This window comes from Neovison vison, chromosome 1 (genome assembly GCF_020171115.1).
Source record: "Neovison vison isolate M4711 chromosome 1, ASM_NN_V1, whole genome shotgun sequence".
Taxonomy (NCBI): Eukaryota; Metazoa; Chordata; class Mammalia; order Carnivora; family Mustelidae; genus Neogale; species Neogale vison.
This window is the reverse complement of record NC_058091.1, coordinates 174987249-175008867: the sequence shown is the minus strand read 5'-3', so window position 1 is coordinate 175008867 and position 21619 is coordinate 174987249. Positions and strand designations below refer to the sequence as shown.

The 21619-nt window shown below is 37.2% G+C and overlaps 1 pseudogene; it reads right to left on the bottom strand.

The window, feature by feature from the left end:
- Positions 1-21295, bottom strand: part of LOC122917327 — a 39695-nt pseudogene extending 18400 nt beyond the window's left edge.
- Positions 21296-21619: the final 324 nt, after the last annotated feature.

Genomic DNA, 21619 nt, shown 5'->3' with positions numbered 1-21619 from the left:
TGAAAAGCCAGTAACATAAAAACTTTCCAGTTTGAAACAACTATTAAAATGGGCTAAAGTTTTAAAATCTACTATTTAGAGGCATGAGGGAAAAACCCACCCCAAACTACTGAGTCAAAAATCCTAGAAAGGAAGAAATGGATTTAGGTAAAAACAATTTTTCTGTTGTTTTTTTCCCTTAAGACATTTGGTATCCATGTTCTTCCTAACACTGCCCAAGTAAGGGCCCGGATTAAGGTGTAAAGAGAGCAATCAAGAGTGATAATGTACTGTGTGAGACCTATGCATGTTCTAATTTCTCTTTCTAAAAAGAAATAATTGAAAATTCCAAACCTCACCAAACCACTTTATTATTAAATATAATTTAAAAAAATTTCCCACCTCAACTGGGTAAAAGATCAAGAAATTAGGCTGAAAAATTAAGCACAACACATAGCAGTCTCAGTGTTATGTACTAAAAATTATAGTATAAGCCTGAGGAGAAAGGGCTTCAGAAGTACTGCTGGCTTTCAGCTCAGACCCCTCGAAGACTACACTATGGGATGAAAGCAAACTTCAGTTTTTACAAAACTGAAACTCAGCCTTAGCCATAAATCAACCTAGTCTCTAAAAGCACAAGGTCACCAGTCCTACTAGAGCTTCCTTCTAGAAGAAAAAAAATGTTTTTTTAAAGATTTATTTATTTTAAAGGGAGAGAGAGAGAGAGAGAGCATGGGCAGGGGAAGGGCAGAGAGAGAGAGCTAATCCTAAACGAGCTCCACGCCTGGCTCAAATCCCACAACTCAGAGATCATGACCTGAGCTAAAATCAAGAGTCTGACACTTAACAGACTGTACAACCCAAGCACCCCGGAAGAAAATTTAAGAACAAAACAGAATTTATAGTCTTTTCAAGTTTTTATACATAATGTCTATTACACAATCCAAAACTACCAGGTGTGCCAAAAATTCTCAAAATTCAGAGTACACACAGAGATAATAGAAGCTATCCCTCAGGCAATCCAGATATTGCTTTAATATAATTGTGATTAATATGACCAAGGAAATGTTTGATAAAATAAATTATGTCACCAAAAAATAAGCAAATGAAAACTACACAACAATAAACAAAGAATCAGATTATTAGTTAAGAATCAAATGAATCAGCAATCCTATCCAGCATCAAATTTTGCTAAACAGAGGCAAGGATACAAGCAACCAAAAGGTTTAGACAAAAGAAAAAAGAAGCTCCTGGGGCATCCATGATGACTCTCACAGGTCCTTCTTTTCCATGTCAGACATGAATCATTAGCTCAGAGAGAAGCCTCTAAGTGATATTCATGGGATTCCTCACATAGTAGGTAGTATTTCAAACCACATACATTTCCATATAACACTCCAGGGAGCTGTATAACTTATGTGATTTTTCTCCAGGGAAGTATTTTATATCCTGGATTCCATTTTATATAGGTTATCCTTGGCTAGAGAAAGCCAGGGAAAGGTGTTTTAGACATAAAGTCTCTTGTGTCTAGTAAATATCATGAGTCCTTTGACCTGAGTGTCCAGGTTACCCAGTTAGACTAGGTTACCTTTGCTACTTTTGCTCCTTTCTCCATAGGTATTCCCCCAGTAAAGGGAATGAATGAATCACAGGCCAGCTGCTTTATCCCTTTATCCCAAATTTTAAAAATAACAACTTCAATTAAAAAATGATCAATGTACCTATAATTAAATTAGACAGCCATTTGCAACAACATGGATGGAACTAGAGCGTATCATGCTTAGCGAAATAAGTCAAGCAGAGAAAGACAACTATCATATGATCTCCCTGATATGAGGAAGTGGTGATGCAACATGGGGGCTTAAGTGGGTAGGAGAAGAAACCATGAAACAAGATGGGATAGGGAGGGAGACAAACCATAAGTGACTCTTAATCTCACGAAACAAACTGTGGGTTGCTGGGGGGAGGGGGGTTGGGAGAAGGGAGGTAGGGTTATGGACATTGGGGAGGGTATGTGCTTTTGGGTAAATTGGAAGGGGAGATGAACCATGAGAGACTATGGACTCTGAAAAACAATCTGAGGGGTTTGAAGTGGCGGGGGGGTGGGAGGTTGGGGTACCAGGTGGTGGGTATTATAGAGGGCACAGCTTGCATGGAGCACTGGGTGTGGTGAAAAAATAATGAATACTGTTTTTCTGAAAATAAATTGGAAAAAAAAATTACATCCAAAAAAAAAATAAAAAATGATCAATGTACCTATAATTAAATTAGACAGAGCAGGAAAGGAGATTCATAGTCTGGAGAAGTGTAGGGTAGATCAGTACTGTATCACATATCTGATCCACAGGTCAGAGAAAAGAAAGGAGCATACAAAACAACCGGCACGCAGTAATACATTTTATTAGAGTCCTGGAAAGACAAGAGAAATTGAGAATGAACAGAATATGTACTTGAAGGCATATTGGCAGCTTCTGCTTTGGGGTAAACATAACCACTACAACAAAGTGTTACTGCTGCTAACAACACAAAGCCTTAAAGGGCCTGGAAACAATGAAGACTAAATTGGGGTTGAGAAAAATTTTAAGTAGGCTGAGAGCAATAGCTCTTTGTCCTTAGGGACATTTAAGAATCATAGACAGTCTACAGTCTGAGAAGATAGAGACTTAGCCAAAGCAAAAGGCAAATAATAGATTTCAGTGGTTGCATGGGCCTGGAGTAACAAAATTGGAAATGTGAGGTTTTCAAACATTTGATGTATACTCCCCTATAAACAGTACCGAATTTTAAAATTGTACGAGACAGGAAGCTAAAGAGATATGACAAAAGTTGTGGCAGAATTAAGTTTGCAATTCACCAGAAGTGAATATAAAACAACCTGGCAACAAGTGTGAACCATAAATAAACTCAGTCTTACTAAAATTTAAAGCAGCTTGGACCTAACTCAGTCCTTGCTGAGTTGGGGAGGTCTCCTCTCAAAGTCCAGTCAACACCACAACTCTGATTTTTTTTTTTCACCAGGATAAAGTAAAATCTTTCCAGTAGGAGAGTCTTCATATGAAATCTCTATGTTTCTATCATACACAATATCTGGAATGTGATGAAAAAATTCAGAGTTATGAGAAGAGTTATGAGGAGAGAAGAAGAGAAATTAAGAGAAATTAAGAGTTAAGAGACCACTGTGTGGCTCAGTGGGTTAAAGCCTCTGCCTTTGGCTCAGGTCATGGTCTCAGGGTCCTGGGATTGAGCCTCACATCAGGCTCTCTGCTCATCAGGGAACCTGCTTCCTCCCCTCTCTTTCTCTGCCTGCCTCTCTGTCTACTTGTGATCTCTGTCAAATAAATAAATAATAAATAAATAATCTTTTAAAAAATAGCCTTATGAGAAGAAGCAACTCAATGTGGACAATTACTAAGAAGAAAAAAAAACCTATAGAAGCAGACCCACAAATGACCCATATGCTAATCATCTTGAGATAACTATGATTAATAAGCTCTTGAAAACAAAAACAAAAAGGATAAAATGGATGAAACAATAGAAATTATAAAAGTATAATCTGTAAAAAAATATCAGAGGGACATTGAAGTATTGAAAAATAAAATATCTAACAGTAATTTCACAGATGACTTGAAAAGTAGATTAGATATAGTAAAAGAAAGGATTGGTGAACTCAAATATAAATCAAAAGAAAAGATCCAAATGATGTACAAAGAAGAACAGTGGGGTGTGACAGCAGAACAGAGTCTGAGAGAACTGCGGGTATCAGTAATTGGAAGTAAATTGAGTTCTAGAAGGAGAAGAAGGAACAAATGGGGCCGAAGCAACATTGTGTTTGAGAATTTTCCAAAACAGATTAAAGTAGTGCCTACCCACAGATTCAAGAAATCTGGTGTAACCCAAACAATATAAATGACAAGCCAACCAAACAAAGACCCATTTTGTTAAAACTGTTGAAAAACACAACAGACTTAAAAAAGACTTAAAAACAACTAGAGAAAAAAAAACAACTAGAGAAAAAAGAAAAGGTATAGTATATTTAAAAAATGCAGCAACAAGACTCAGTTACATAAAGATGAATGCCAAAATATATCCCATTGTCTGTCGGTATGGCACCTTTAATACACTGATTATACAATAAATGCCACAAAATTTTTCATTTCCACTGAAAATATTCTTGAAATACGTAGCTCAATTTAAAACAACAAAAATTAATTATTTATTACATGAAAGCCTACACTAGGAAAAAAAAAAAAAAAGAACAGTGTTCTTAAAGTAGAAGAAAAATGATCCAATTTGGGAACATAGAAATCCAGAATGGAATAAACGACAAAGAAAGGGATAAACAGGCTAAGTAAATACAATGAACATGGGTCATACAAAATCATGACTAGAATTTCTTATGGTATTTTAAATGCATATACAACTGAAACACAGGCAAAGAGAATATAAAAGGAAGTAAACAATTATTATCTTCTCTGGTTTTGGAATTATTGGTGAAAAGATAAATCTGAGAGTTTTTAGTGGACTGCAAGAGTTATGTATGTTATAACTTCTAGGGTAACCACTAAGAAAATAGAACAATTAATAAATAACACATAAACAGGAGCAAATAAAATATAATTAAAAATTAAATAATCCAAAATGAGACAATTAAAATTAAATATAAGGCAAGTGTATGAAAATGAAAACAAAGAGAAAGACAACAGCTATACATTTAAATAGGCAAATGAATGAATAATACAAGTGAAAGTCTACAACCCACAGCATAAAAATGCCATTAATTATAAAGACACAGAAATCTGAAAATAAAGGATGGAAAAAAATGTACTGGTTATCTCTTATTATATAACAACCCTCAAATGTGGCAGCTTCACACAACACATATTTATTATCTCATAACTTCTATGGGTGAGAAGTGGGAGATGACTTAGTGACCAGATTCTGACTTGGGATCTCTCACGAGGCTGCGGGCAAGGCTGAGTTAGGGCTGCCTTCATCTCAAGGCTCAAGTGACAAAGGACCAGCTCCTTCCAAGCAATTCATAGGATCTCTTCCAAAAGGCTGCTTTAGGATTTAAAAACCAGCTTCCTCTAGGGCATGGGGTTCTAGGCAAGAGCGAGAGAACACACGCTACATTCTTTTTATAACTTAATAGTGGAATTGACAACCTATGGCTTTTGCTGCTTTCTATTCCTTAGAAGTGAGTCACTGAATCCAGCCCACACACAAGCAGCAGAAATAAAACAAAAAATACTAATCTATAGCAGATTCTGATAAATTATATATCCACCTCGAATCCCAAAAATGGAAGTCCTCAAAGCAGACCCTTTCAGGAGCTCAGTGCAGTGACAGCTGTTTTCACAGAAACTAAGATATTACTTGATTACTTGCTCTCGTGTTCAACACACGTATACAGAGGATTTTCCAGAGGTTACATGGCATGTGGCATCAACTTTACTCTGGTGAAGAACGGGATGTGTGTGCATTCCTACAAATTAAAACTTTCTCAGTTTTAATTTGTAATAGCATTATCAAAATTAAATATGTATCTTGCATTATCAGAAGATCTTTGGGAGCCTCAATTTTTAAGAATGCGAAGGAATCCCGAAACATGCTTAAGACCAGGATTTAGGGTTAAGTCACTAAATAAATGTAGAAAACATAACTAAAAAGAGTCATGATTTTTAAATGATTACTCCATAAGAATGAAAAATGAGGGGAAAAAGGATGAGGTTGACAGAAAAGAGTAAGTTTAAGTTTAAACATATCACATATTACAATTATAGATGTTATAAATCACATAAATACCATGTTAAGTGAAAGAAGCAAGAATACAGTTCTAATGTATGAGTCCACTTATACAAGTTTAAAAGCCAGCAAAGTAATCGATTGTGCTGGACGTCAGAATACATGTAGCCTTTGGGGTGGGTAACATCTGGGGTGATTATCAGGGGGCGCTGGAGAGGGCTCTGTAGGGATATTAATACTCCCCGCCCTTATTCCTAGTAGTGGTTTATGAAGGTGCATTCACTGTGCAAAATGTCACTGAGCTGCCAACTTTGTTAGGTACATTTTTCTGTACCCTTCTTAATCATAGATAAAAGAGTTAACAAAGAACATGGAGGGTAACCCCCGCTTGGTTGGCTGCTTCAAAGACTTGCCCACAGCTGCATCTGTGTGTGGTGTGAAGCTCTATCATTTCATTTAACCTGTGCCCTTATGCATATCTATGTACACTGAGACAGAAAAATGGAGTTAATTCTACTTCTACTAAATTTTCTTTAACTTCTGTCTCATCTCATCGGTCCAATTCAAACTGCAGCCATGTCATTGTGTCATAGAGTGTTGAGTTCAAAAGAGCCTTAACTTTCACGTTCCCACAACAAATTTTCAGAAAGACTGTCTCCTATCTAGTTCGGATGTTTACCATCCATTCAAAAATGCCTTCTTGCCCAAACGCCTATAGATCTAAATAGTCACCTCGTTGGGAAAACATGATTTTAAATAAGGAAACTAAGACCCAAAAGGTCTAAACAATTTTTTTTAATCTAGTCATTTCCTCCCGAATCTTCTCTTGATCAACTAGCTCCAGTTTCCCTTAGTCTGAATGACCTTAGTACTCAGTTCTTGACCAGTAAAAAGATAAGTACTGGTTCTGTATTATTAGATATTTTCTTGTGGACATTTGACAGGCTTTCACTATTTCCCGTGTCATTTTAGGTCAGTGATTGTCTTACTTTTTTCTTTGTTTTATAATCCTGGGGACCTGTCATGATTCTTTTGCTCTAGTAATGTCCATTCATGCATGCATTCATTCATCAAATATTTGTTGAACATCTACTATGAATCAAGCAGTTAAAAAAGTCCTTCCTCTTGATAGAATACAGACCCCAATGTAAATTAGTTCATTAGTAAGTAAAAAAAAAAAATATATATATATATATATATATATATATATAAAATATTGTATGTAGTATGTTATACAGTGATAAAAACTCTAGAGGAAAAAATAGTCCACGGATTAACCTTCAAATACAGTGGTTTTCATGCAGCTTTGAGATCTTACTGTGGAGATCCCTTTGGAGTGTCTGCGGTGAAAAGCAGTTCAAATAGCCAAACTCCCCAACCTGGCTTCGTTCACAACAGATGCTTTTATCTCTTTTACATAAAATGTTGCCACATACAATTCCACTGAACAAAACACTCCACAGTCAAAAATTAATTCAATAGATTTTTCAGGTTCTAAAACACTGCATCTTCTCAAAGGGACAAATAGGGTTTCTGGTTACAGACCACTGTAGAGTTACTTTGTGAAACTCATTTTGTGTTTTCTATTTTTGCTCTAGAATTATAGGTTGTGTATAACCAGGTAAGTTTATGGTGCTGAGAAGGACAGTATAACCCTCATTTACTCAACTCTAATGACTGCTAAGCGACCTTTCTAAAGATAATGGGGTGTCCTATGTGCGTTTGTCTGTATATAAGTAATAGAACCATTAGATGATTAAGAGAATGGCTGTATTTCAATGATGATTTACTTTTGTGCAATACTGGTTAGCCATGTGGAAATAGGTTAACATCCTCATGCTGAACCCAATGCTTACTTTCATCAATAAGTGCTAGCTCATTTCAATTAACTTCTCTGTCGCTAATCTGGAGGTACCGCCATTAGAGGTATGAAAGGCACACGAAAATTACTTGAAAGAGAGCAGATGTATTTTTAAAAGGGAAGCCGTCAGGGCTGAATAGCCACCAGAGACATAAGAGAAGATCCTTTTTAAATCTATGTCTAATTGAACCAGTGCTGAGACAGCTTCCATGATTGATGACGGTGATATCGGTGACGGTGATGTAAAGGTTATTAAGTATCCAACGTGTTCTAGAAGTCACATGGCACGTGTTCCTTTGAAAAGAGAATACCTTTGCCATCTGATGTCTTTACCTTCTAAAAACAGACGGGCAAGATGGGCATGTGCATGTATACATTCATCAAAAATATATTAGAGTATCTTCCTTTTTTTGCAAAAGTTGAAGAATAACAAGTAGGATAATGATAAAGAAAACAATAGAGTAGGGGGGGAAAGAGATGTGGTGTATACTTGGTAAGCACATTTAGGAAGTGGGAGGAGGCAGTACTCCAAGGAGAGGTAACAAAAACATATTTAAAGACAGGTCTTAATCTTTGTGTATAACACCCGTATATACCTGAAATTAAATAATCAGCCCATTCCAAGCATCACTGGCTTTTTTTTTTTTTTTGAATGAAGTAAGGGTTTTGAATGCATATCAGGGGAAACATCAGGGTATTTGGTCTATTTAATGCTTTTTGGAGTAGGTCAATTGTCATTATTTTTCAGACATGTTAACTGAAGCTAGTCCAATTCTATGTCTTGAAAGAATCAGTGTGTATTAACAGGCACAGAGAGAGAGAGAGAGCTGAGCTTTTCATTTGGAATATATTTCATCCAAAAGCATGAAATACTAATTTCAGGTGTGGAAGTGGTAATTACCTACACCTTAATTTGAAAAATATTACATTTCTGACTTTTTAAAAACTGTAATTTTTAATAGCATTCCATTTCTGTTGGTGCCAAAAACAATGGACTGAATCATTGAGAATTTCTGAATAATTTCAAATACTTAACAATCCAGGACATGATGAAAGGGATTGAAATTTAGCAGCCACTTTATTTGGATTTTTTTTTTACTCCAAGAGGATATAGACAGAAGCCAAACAGCTGATTGAAAATTCAAGACATTTTCGAAAAGATATTGCTAAAAAAGTATTTAGAAGATGCAAGTCTGCTGCAATCCAGAGTATCTGGTCACTTCTCATGACTGAATTTGATCCTCCCACCAGCAACATTAGTATCCCATGGGGACTTGTTAGAAATGCAAACTCTTAGGCCACAACCCTACACCCAGTTCACAACAAACCCTAAGATTAAGGCCCAGCGATCTGTTTTCATAAGCCTTCAGAGTGATTCCGATGCAAGCTTAATGACAGCTCACTCTAGGAACAAAAAATGTCTTGAAGAAACGACTCCTTCAGAAGTCTCTAAATTCATTAAAATCATTCTGAGAAATGCCTCAGGAACACCCCAAACCAGCTGCGAATCCCCTTGATGTCTCATGACAATCAACTCCACACGTGCCTAGCTCCTCAACTTGAACATTTTTTGGAAAATTGGTTAACACATTCTGTTTTCTCTCTTTTCCATGATATAATCAAGGCCTTGAAGTAGGCTCACTTTTCAAAAGCTCTTTAATAAACCTTCTACTCTGTGGGGGTCCAGGAGAGAATGCGGAGGTACAAGAATTTTAATAATATATTCAGTAATAGATTTGGGGGAGAAGATGACAGAACCTCTCTCGGTGACTTATGCAAATTAGAATTGCATTTCAGATCCTCGCCCTTCAAAAGCTACCAGTTACCAATGCAAGGAAACCCAACAATCTATCAGAAAAACATAATGTTCAAGTCAAGTAATCATTTATTGAAATGTCTTCTTTTATTTTATGAACTTTATACTTTCATGAAAAGATTTTGTTAGGTTAACAGGGAATCGCTTTCAAATCTCCCAGAGCAATGCCAATGGGAAATAGTGGCAAGCTGGGAATTTATCTTTCTTTGGTTTGTAATATTATGTGTGTGATGTTCAGGAGGAAAACAGGAAATCCAAGTGTATTCTTGCTTTCCGCAACCAGCACTTCCAGAGTCTGGGTCGAGGACAGTGGATGAAAACTGTGTCAGCACTTGCATCTGTGCAGTTTATTCGAAGTTTCTTTTTCCTTTTGGACAGTCTGAGTCACTGACATGAGGGCATGGATAGCAGGATTGTAACAACAGTGAGGATAGAGAGAGAACCAAGAAGACATATTACTACTCTAACACAGTCAAAAGCTTAGTGAAGGGAGAAAAATATAAGCGAATTTCTTAATGTATATTTATAACTTACACAAAAGAAATAGATGTAATAGGCACTAAGTATGGTTATTTTTAAATGATACACTTTCATTAGGTTTTAGAATTAAATATGAAGTCCCTGAGGAATTAAATCCAAGCAATTTTTTCAATGTCCTAATTGCAACAAAGGTAGAGATGGTGAGGTGTGCATTCTGAAATTATTTTCTAAGCAAAAAAACAGTTTGGAATGCCTGGGTGGCTCAGTGGTTAAGCGTCTGGCTTCCGCTCAGGTCATGATCCCAGGGTCCTGGGATGGAGCCCCACATCAGGCTCCCTGCTCAGTGGGAAGCCTGCTTCTCCCTCTCCCATTCCCCCTGCTTGCATTCCTGCTCTCACTGTCTCTCTCTGTCAAATAAATAAATGAAATCTAAGAAAAAGAAAAAAAAAAGAAGAGAAAGGCAGTTCATATACTGTGAGACAACGCTCATGCTGAAATTAATTTGGAACAATCCTAAAAAAGTTTAGACATTGAGAGTTTGAATACTAAATTTTAATATACTGAAAGTAAGCATTTTAGATGTTGAGCTGAACAGTGAAATCTCACAGGTTAAAAAAACACACACAAAAACCAAACCAAACAAACAATTATAGTCTTAAAAGTCTACTTAAAACTCTCAAAAGTCCCTTGAATGCAGGAAAACCTCTTTTCTAAATTTTGTTTCCTTTTAGTTTAACTGCAGTAGGTTAATTAGCAGTCAGATACTCACAAAAGCTTTATTTTTTCACTACTTAGATTTCTCTCATCCCACAACTGGCCTTCCCAAGACCCCTGCTCATTACCTGAGTCCTCTTCACCTCTTCAGCTCTGAAGGCTCTGCCTCACTATAAATCACCTGAACTAATTTTTGGAGGGGGGGGAAATCACTATCAATAGTCATTAGATATTCAATTAATAGCCCATGGATCTGTAGAGGCTGCATTTTTTAAAAAAGGCCAATTGAGCAAACTTTAATGTGTATGAGGATATCCTCTACATATTCCTGTTCAATAATTTATTTTTTCAAGTAACAGATATTCTAGAGAAAATCTTAGAGAAATAATTCAGATACTATGTCATTAAAAAGTGAAAGACAGCACGAGGCATCCAAGTGACAGGACATTTGTGTTCAAAAGTTTGGGTTCAGATCATATCGATTATACCTCAATGATTCATTAATTAATGCTGTGTATTTAATTATTAATCACCAAATATATACATAACTTTATCTTAAATGATAAAACTACACTCTGTGTTTAGAAGGTTTTAATCCAAATAAAAATACGACAGTAATCGCATTATAACTGAAGGAGGAAAAAGAGTTTTGAGTAATTTTACTTAAAGATACCAAATATATTTTGATCCCTGACGGATGACAATTTTAAGTCAACATCAAACATTCAACTTTCTACCTCTATCCTATGCTAAAATGTTAACTTTCATGAACATTAAGCTTTCTACCTCTATCATGAGTGGCTGCCTGGAGAGTGTCCCATGACACAGTTACTATCGTCTTGACACATGCTGTTTCCCCTCTGCAACCGCTAGTCTCTCCTGATGCATTATTTTATTTTATTCTAGTCTATTTATTTTAATTTACTTTATTTATTTTATTTTTTTAAAGTAATCTTTACACCCAACATCACACTTGAATTCATGACCCTGAGATCAAGAATCTGTGCTTTCTGGGGCGCCTGGATGGCTAAGTGGGTTAAGCCTCTGCTTTTTTTTTTTTTTCTATTTATTTATTTTCAGAAAAACAGTATTCATCATTTTTTCACCACACCCAGTGCTTCATGCAATCCGTGCCCTCTTTAATACCCACCACCTGGTACCCCAACCTCCCACCCCCCCGCCACTTCAAACCCCTCAGATTGTTGTTCAGAGTCCGTAGTCTCTCAAGCCTCTGCTTTTGACTCAGGTCATGATCTCAGAGTCCTGGGATGGAGCTCCACATCAGGCTCTCTGCTCAGCAGGGAGCCTGCTTCCCCCTCTCTCTCTGCCTCTCTGCCTACTTGTGGTCTGTGTCTGTCAAATAAATAAATAAAATCTTTAAAAAAAAAAAAAAAAGAACCTATGCTTTCTTTACTTACTGAGCCAGCCGGGTGCCCTTGCTTTTGCACGACTTCTAATACCTTCTGGTCACTCAATGGACCACTGCAGTCAATACTTACCCCAACGAATTCACACAAATTCACAAGGCATCTCGGTATTTCTATATGGCACTTGTTGATGGTCAGTTTCATCATTAGATTTCATTATTTACACCAAATGGTCAAAGACGGAATGAAATTATTAGGTACCTAATATCAGCTTTTTAAAAAACATCACAAAGTATTTTTTTAAGATTTTATTTATTTATTTGACAGACAGAGATCACAAGTAGGCAGAGAGGGAGACAGAGAGAGGGGGGTAAACAGGCTCCCCACTGAGCAGAGAGCCCGATGCACGGCTCAATCCCAAGACTCTGGGATCATGACCTGAGCTGAAGGCAGAGGCTTTAACCCACTGAGTCACCCAGGTGCCCCCAAACAGAGTATTTTTTAGTGAAGTTTCAGGTTTACAGAAAATTGAGCAGTTGAAAACAGAGTCTCCATACCACCCACCCCCGACTTCTCATAGTTCTTGTATATTCCTATCTTGTCTCAGTACAGCACATTTGTTATATCTGATGAACCAATACTGATACATTATTAATACTGACACATTATTTTTAACTAAAGGCTACAGTTTACAGTATGATTCTTTGTGTTACACAGTACTAAAGTAGAGGTAAAATGTCATGAATCCACCAGAACAGTATAATACACAACAGTTCCACTGTCCTAAAATCCCATGTGTCCACCTGTCACCCACCCCACTTGCCTGAACCTCTGGTCACCAGAGATTTTTTTTTAAACCCTCTACAATTTTGTCTTTACCAGAAGGTCATATACTTGGAATCATACAATACGTAACTTTATCAGACGGACACCTTTTACCTAGCAATATGTGTTTAAAGTTCCTTCATGCCTTTACATGGTCTGAGAACTCATTTCTTTTTTTTTTTTTTTTAAGATTTTACTTATTTACTGAGAGAGAGAAAGAGAGAGAACCTGTGTGAGTGGGGCGAGAGGGAGAGAGAGAATCCCAAGCAGACTCCACACTGAGCTCAGAGACGGACATGAGACTCAATCCTCAATCTCACAACCCTCCGATCATGACTTTGCCACTCAGAAGAACCACCCTGGCCCTTTACCTCATTTCTTCTTATTTCTTTTTATTCATGATTGAGATGAACCAGAATTTTTTTTATCCACTCACCTAAAGAAGGATATGTTGATTTCTTCCACTTCGTAGCAATTCCAAATAAAGCTGCAATCAACATTTGCATAGATCCTTGTATGGATGTAACTTTTTAACCCATTTGAGTAAGTATGTGGGAGTGTTGGGTCCTAGGAGAAAATTATGGTTTATTTTGTAAGAAACTTCTCAACCGCCTTCCAAAGTAGCTGTACGATTTTAAATTCCCACCAACAGTGAATGAGAGTTCTTGTTGCTCTACATTCTCATCAGCAGTTGGTACAGTTAATTTTTTGGATTTTAGCAATGCTAATAGATGTGTCCTGGTATTTTGTTTCATTTTTGAAATTCCTTAATGGAAGTTTTTCCACATGTTTATCTGCCATCTGTACATCTTTAGTAAGATGTCCATTCAGAGATTTACCCTTTATCTGAAAAATTTCCCCTTATTATTAAGCTTTTAGGCATAAGTGCTCTATATATGGTTCCAACCCAAAGTTGATCATCAGTTTTGGGTTATTTTTTTTTAATGTTTTCTCCCAGTATGTGGATATATTTTTCTATTCCCAAAAATGTCTTCACAGAGCAAAGGTTTTAATTTTAATGAGGTCCAACTTATCAATTGTTTTTCTTTCATAGCTCATACTTCCAGTGTCATATGTAGAAACTTATCACCAAATTCAGGGTCACCCAGACCTTGCATCGTATGTTATCTTTTAGTAATTCTATTGTCTGGCATTTACATTGAGGTTTATAATACAGTTTGAGTTACATTTTGTCAAAGACGTGAGATCTGTGTTTATATTCTTTCTGTTTTTGCTGTTGTTGTGCCTGTGGACCTCCAGCTGATCCACCATCCTTTCTTTAAAAGACTATCCTTTCTCCAGTGAACTACTGCTGCTCCTTTGTCACAGAGCAGCTGACTGCATGTGGCAAGTGTCTCTCTAGGGTCGCTTTTCTTTTCTACTGATCTGTGTGTCCATTCTGTCCCCACTGCCATGCTTGTCTTCACTACAGCAGTTTTATAGCGAGTTTTAATGTCAGATAATGTTAGACCTTTCACTTTTGCCTTTTCATATAATCTTTAGAACCAGGTGAGCAACATACACAAAACAACTTGCTATGATTTTAATTGGGATAACATTTGAATTGGTGCCTAAAGTTAGGAAGAAACAGACATCTTACAATATTGAGTATTTCTAATCATAACCATAGAATAGATTTCCATTTATTTGGAGCTTTATCAGAAGGTCACAGTTTTTCACAAACAGATATTGTACAACATTCATTAGATTAGTATCTAAGCATATAATCTTGGGGTGTTAGTATAAACACTTTAGGTCTTTAATTTGAAATTCTAATTGTTCATTGCCAGTACACAGGAAAGCAATTGACTTTTGTCTGTAAACCTTGTATCTTGCAGCCATGCTATAACCAATTATTAGTTCCAAGAGTATTTTAACAAATTATTTTCTTATTTTCTATATAGACAATTATGTAATTTGTGGACAGTTTTCATTTGTCTTGTCTTACGCCTTTACTTAAAAATATCCGGTATGATGTTGAATAGGACTTGTGAAAGAAGACATCCTTGTCTTGTTCTCAATGTTAGGGAGAAAGCACCTGTTTCTTACCATTAAGTATAATGTTAACTGCAGGTGTTTGTTCTGTTCTGTTTTTGTAGAGGAAATGCCTTTCATCTCTATTCATAGTCTGCTGGAGTGTTTTACAAGAATCTATGTTAGGTTTTGTCAAATTCTTTTTCTGTAGCCACTGATATGATCATATGAGTTTTTTTTTAATCTACTGATGTAATGATTACATTGATTTTTTTTATAATTATTTGATTTTTGAAGATTGAATCAGCCTTGCATTCTTGGTGAATTTTAGCTAACTGTAGAGGAAAATGATAGAAATTCTCTACAGTCTTCTCCTGCAAATACATGCAAAGGGAAGCCTCTGAATTCATCCGGGCAACAGCACTACCGTCTTATTAGTCCCAGAGTCTCAAAAACCAAAGCATGATTCACCTTTCCCATCATTTTCCTGTTACACTTTAATATTTTACATATTATACAGATAAAAATCACTTAGCTTTCTTATACTTAAAGTCAATCCTAAGCCTTTTACTTCTACTCCCAAATATCACTACTTCTATTCCCTTCTTTGCAGTCTCATTTCTTCTGTGATGTTTCATTCTCTCAGAACTTTTGAAATAGCCACTTGGAGATTATCCTCCAGTTTCTCACCTCCTCCAACTTTCCTTCCTGTATCAAAGTAGAAATACCTTAATGCACAACTGTGATTGTTTTATTACCTCTCTTAAAAACTTCCACAGAAGTAGGAATAAAAACTAGCTTAATACTCATGGCTTTCTACAAACTGAGTGTTAGTTCCATGTCCAGACTCCGCTAATTCTTCCATCCAGACAGCCACTTCCCAATCATTCCCTCAAGTCTGTTTAATTAAAGCCACCTTTTCTAGAAACATCTCTGACAATGAACATGCACATGCATAAATCATTACCAGTAGTAGGAAACAGTATCTCTTTCCTCAAACAAAATTTTCTGTGGCACCTGTCTCCTATTGTGTATGACAAAGTTTATAATATATTAATTATTACCTCTAGTAGATGGTGAAAGTCTTTGGGCAGACTTGTTTCTGTTGTCAATAGTTTCCAAGTAAAAGTAGAATAATCAGGATAATTGTAAAAAGCACCATGAATATAAATGTTGTGTGAGCTGACAAGCCTTTTCAATACAACTTCACATCTGGATCCAAGACCCAAATTTCTTTCAGGAAATCCCTCTCTCTTTCCTGGTCAGCGTGGTAAGAGAGCAACCCTCTTCCCACTCTAGTCCTAGTTACTTTCCTTTCCATTCCCTTGCTTTCTTTCCATAGTAACTCATCACTACTTCAAATCATCTAACTACTTCCTGGCTTAACTACTCTTCCTCTCACTCTAAACTAAAAGCCCCTGGAAAACAGTAATGTATGTTCCCTTGTCTCACATGACGCCCAAAACACAGGTGGCAGTAACAGCCGAAAAAAGTGAGTATGTACCTATATGTTCTATTCTAACTGGGAGCTAGAAAACATTGCCCAGAAAAGAAGGAAAAGGCAACTTCTTGAACATGAAAAAGCCAAGATGGTCCCGGAGGAGGTACAAGGGGACTGAAGCACTGTCAGTTCTGCATGAAGGAAGGTGAACAGTCCCTGGGCACAGCACATGGCATGGCTCCCCCTTTCTGAAAGGCCAGGAGGTTCCAGAGGTGGCACAGTTACTATTCATTGCCCCTGCTGATACCATTACTTCCTAGCTTAAGACATAATGTAAGTAGCTACTGTTAGCAAATGAAATCCAGCTGAGGCAAACCAATGGGAAGGGACTTGGCAAAGAAAATGACAGCAATAAAGGGGAATAAGAAATGCTAGGCCCAGGAGAGACAGGGTTCGGGAGGCGAACTCCCAGGAAAGGCTTTATTACTAAAATAATAAATTGATTCTCTGGCCAGAATAGCTATTTGACAAGTAGAAAAAATGTGAGGCCACATTTCTTAGCCAAGTGAATCTAAAGTGTTTAGTTTTATTTCCTTAAACTCCATATCTTTTTTTTTTAAGATTTTCTTGTTTTATTTATTTGACAGACAGAGATCACAAGTAGGCAGAGAGGCAGGCAGAGAGAGAGAGAGGAGGAAGCAGGCTCCCTGCTGAGCAGAGAGCCCAACTCGGGGCTCGATCCCATGACCCTGGATCATGACCCGAGTCAAAGGCAGAGGCTTTAACCCACTGAGCCACCGAGGTGCCCCTAAACTCCATCTTAATAGATCAGTCATCCTTAAACTTTGGTAGCGTATCTAGAGAACATGCGAAAAGTAAACACATGTGTATAGAGTATGCATGTGTTTATATATCCCAACAGGTATATAGGGAGTAGATAATACAGACATATACATTTAAAACTTCAGTAAGTTATATATAGTCAATTCTCACCGATTGTGGTTGTCATGGTCTATAAAGTCACCACAGACAATGAATTGGTAAATAATGAATTATCCTCCCAGGAGAAATAAAGCATCAGGCTCTGGCAAGCCTCTGCCCATATTTTCCTCAGCTAATCAATACATAACTTTATTATATGTGTCTTTCTTTTTAAAAACATCTTATTTAATATATAGTTGATCCCTTACCATTGAACTGATGATCAACAACACTCTAACTCATGCCAGAATGGAGCTTATCCTACCCATTTCCTTTATGAGGCACATCGGAGCCCTGGTGCATTAAGAAATGCTAGACAGCATTTCAGCCCTATATACAGAGGCCACGTTAAACAGTGCAACTGTCAACAAAAAGCACAAAAGTGTGAAAGATGTTGCCACTGAATGGACTGCAAAATGGACACTTATTTACAGTATGAGAGCCAAAGGAATAGCCAAAGGCAAAGTGATGTCTTGTATGACACCAGCTGGGGGAAGGGGACACTGATATTCCCCTCTGCACAGGTACAAGATAAAAGCACCTGATGTGGAGGGTTACAAATAAATTTTAGTGGTAGGTGAATTCACACACATGCAAAATCTACAAATAATGAGGCTCAAGTGTTTGTATGTGTGTTTACCCTATACATTATTTATACATATGGCAGTGTTTGAGTGTAAAAATTCAGAGAAAGAAGGAACGAAATATCTGGAAGTTGGCAACTTGACATATGGAAGCACTAATTGTCTTTTAAAATCAGATTACTGATTAATTAATTAAGCCTTGTTTTTAGTTTAATTAGGTATAAAAGTGACTTGAGAAATTCACAAAATATAAGTACTAAGGGCAGGAAATCATGATTACCTCCAAAATTACTCTCCACTTCCAGAAATAGAAAGAGGTAAAAATGGTAATAGGAAGTAGCTACAGCCCTGCCAAGAACCAATCCTATCATTGTCAGTTTCTGTCAATTTTCTTTTTCTTCAAGCTTTCATGTGACTGAATTTCTGCTTTTCTTAATACTTCAGATAGACTGTTATGACATATATTTCTAACTTAAGACGACAATTTTAGAAACTGGACCACAGAGTTGAGAATCAACTAAAATCAGTAGGCAAGAATGAAAAGGAAAAGCAAGAAAGCAGATCATGACGTAGCAGACGAAGATCAAAGAGATCACGCTTTATTCATGCAACACAAACCACAGGCTCAGCTGTTGGTTTGCGGGGATGGTGGAAATGGGTCCTTTTAGGAGAACAGTAAGAAAGCAAATGACAAGAAGAGAAGACGGAATGTATCGCTTCCTTCTCAGTTGCAAAGCAACCTCACAATTTTTTAGAAAAATAAAAAGCTATTTTAAACCACTAAAAAATGAAAGGATTCTAAAAGACAGTTTTCCAGTTTCTTATAAAACTGAACATATTCTGACCATACCATCCAACAATTGCACCCTCTGATATTTGCCCCAAAAGAGTTGGAAACTTATGTCCATACAAAAACCTGCACGCATTTGTTTTTATTGGCTTTGTTCGTAACTGCAAAACTCAAAAGCAACCAAGACATCTTGAGCAGACGAATGGACAAATAAACTGGGGTGCATCCAGACAATGGACTATTATTCAGCACTCAAACAAAATGAGTTATCAAGCCATAAAAACACAAGGAAGAAAGTTAAATGCGTATTACTAAGTGAAAGAAGTCAATCTGAAAAGGCTACAAACTTATGATTTAAACTCTATGACATTCCGGAAAAGGCAACAAGAGAAGGTAAAAAGGTCAGTGGTTACCAGCTGGCTGAGGGAAGAGATGAATAAATGAAGCACAAAGGATTTTTAAGGCACTGAAGATACTCTGATACCATAATAATGGATATGTGTCTATATCCATTCATCCAAAACCACAGAATATACCAATATCAAGAATGAACCATACTGTAAATTATGGACTTTGGTGGTTACAGTATGTCAGCATAGGTCCAGAAATTCTTACAAATGTATCATTATGGTGGAGGATGTTGATAATGAGGGAAATCATCCCATTGCATGGGCAGAGGGCATAAGGGAAATCTCTGAAATCTTCTTCTCTGTTTTGTTGTTAATCTAAAACCACACGAGAAATAAAATTTTCAAAATCTTTTCTAACTATAAAAATTGGAACACTAATAAAAGTGTTTCCAAAGGTAGATATAATATTATTGGGGAGTTAAATTACTTTGTCAGGTATTAGGTAAGTACAGTGCTTTTTTTCTGGAGAGCTTACTCAGATTCTTTAAAAGGAAATTAAGTAATTCAAGAGTTTAATGAATCTACCAAGTGGACAAATGCACTGAAGAAAATCCTCTTTAACAATTCATGACAACCCTTTATTACTGTTAGAAATTCCACTTAGAGGCTCCATCACTGCCATCCAGCAGTGATCTGAACTTTGCCAGGATCAGTAAACATCAGAAAGAAAATGGTCTAGCCAAGTCAGACCTGTAATTAACCATGGAACTAATCGTTCTAAATTGAATGCCTGTGTAGAACTACACAACCTAGAAGTGGGAAGACAAAGTAAACATTACCAGACAATGACCTGATCTTACAGTTCCCTGGTTCCAGTGTTACAAAATTAAATACACAGATTAATTCTGTGGAAAGGAGCATGCCCAAAACAGAGTGACACAGTGATACCAACTACCGACATTTTGACTGCAGACAGATCTCATTAGGAAAACCTTAAACAGGGGCACCTGGGTGGCTCAGTGGGTTAAGCCTCTGCCTTCAGCTCAGGTCATGATCTCGGGGTCCTGGGATCGGGGTCTCGCTCAGAGGAGAGCCTGCTTCCCCCTCTCTCTGCCTGCCTCTCTGTCTGCTTGTGATCTCCCTCTCTCAGTCAAATAAATAAAATCTCAAAAAAAAAAAAAAGAAAGGAAAAACCTTAAACACACAACATACACACACACCTACACATACATTCCTTTCTTCACTTCAGAGGTCTTCAGGGAGCCTTGAGGGTGGGGAGCTGTTTTTAAAAAAGAAAATCTGAGAAAAAACTGAAACAAAACTGAAGCACAGTGAAGAAATTCACCAAGGTAAAGTCTTCACTGTTAACTCTAGCTTACTTTTCAAACATTGTAATAATGGTAGTATTTGTTGATTGTTTATAACATCTAAGACATTGTTCTAGGTACTTTACAATTCATTACTGGGTTTGCCTCCTAAAAAACACCATAACGTAGATGAAATTATAATCAAACTGTACACCCTGAAGGGCACTGGGGTTTAGAGAGTTTAGGTAACTCTCCCATGTTCACGGAGTGTAGTGCTGGAGTCTGCAGTTGGATCACAGAACTCACACTCATAACCACCACCAGGACCACAAAAATCAGCTGTGATATACCAAGTAGCAAAAGTAGTTTTCTTCTAATACTCTTAGCCAGGACATCTGACCCTCACTCTGGGATCATCAACCCTTTCTCTTTCCTTGCAGTCTTTCTTATTCTCAACGTTTTCTCCAAGACCATCCTCCACCGCACCCCCCGTTCTTTTTTCTCATTTTATATAAAAGAGTATTTTAATTCTTGTCCTTAGGAACTATAAAGTCTATACATGATTTGGAAATGAGACTGTACCAAACAATAGCCAAAGGAGAGTCGTCCACTCCATGCCTTCTCTTTGGTCTGGTCACTCAGAAATATAATGTTATTAGCTAACATTGTTGTTGCTTGCCGCCTCACGTTATTTTTATCTGTGTGTTCACCATAGTCTGCTTCCCCTTCTACATAACTTCGGGACCCCTTCTTCACACACTGGTATACCCCACCTCTGAGGTCTGGGCGGAATACTGTATCCTATGCAACATATCCTATGTTGTCTTTTGACTTACATCACTCATCTGGTACGCTTCACTCTCCCTGCACCACCACATCTCATTTGTCACTAGAGAAAATATCGTGACCGGGTTTTTCCCTTCCACCTGTCTCATGATGGGGTCCTGACCCACTCACCCGAGCAGCTGCACATGGTTCAGAGATCTTTCCAGAACCAAGCTGCTAGCTATTCCAGACTCATGCCTTACAAACTTGATGAAATACCTGTAACACAGGTCTTCGAAACATGGCTTCTATTTGCTTTTCCTACAGTCTAGTCTTTGGTCTTCCCCTAGCAAAGAACTCCTGGCTCCCTCCCTCCCTCATGGGATGCTCTAGCTGGTTCAGCTTCTAGCTAGGCCCCTCTGTGTCTTTTTCATCCTGATTATTTTCCAACGGTTTTCTTCCCTGTCTTTAACAGGGGATTACAGAGAACCAAGGTGCATTTTATCATATAAATTAAATGACTTTGTAGTGCATATTATTTATCCACTCCCCAGAATCAATCAGGTTATTAATTAGATTTCTTTTTGCTTCTTAACATTGCAGGAGATGCTTAGTTAGTGACCTTTGTTAAGGAAATATT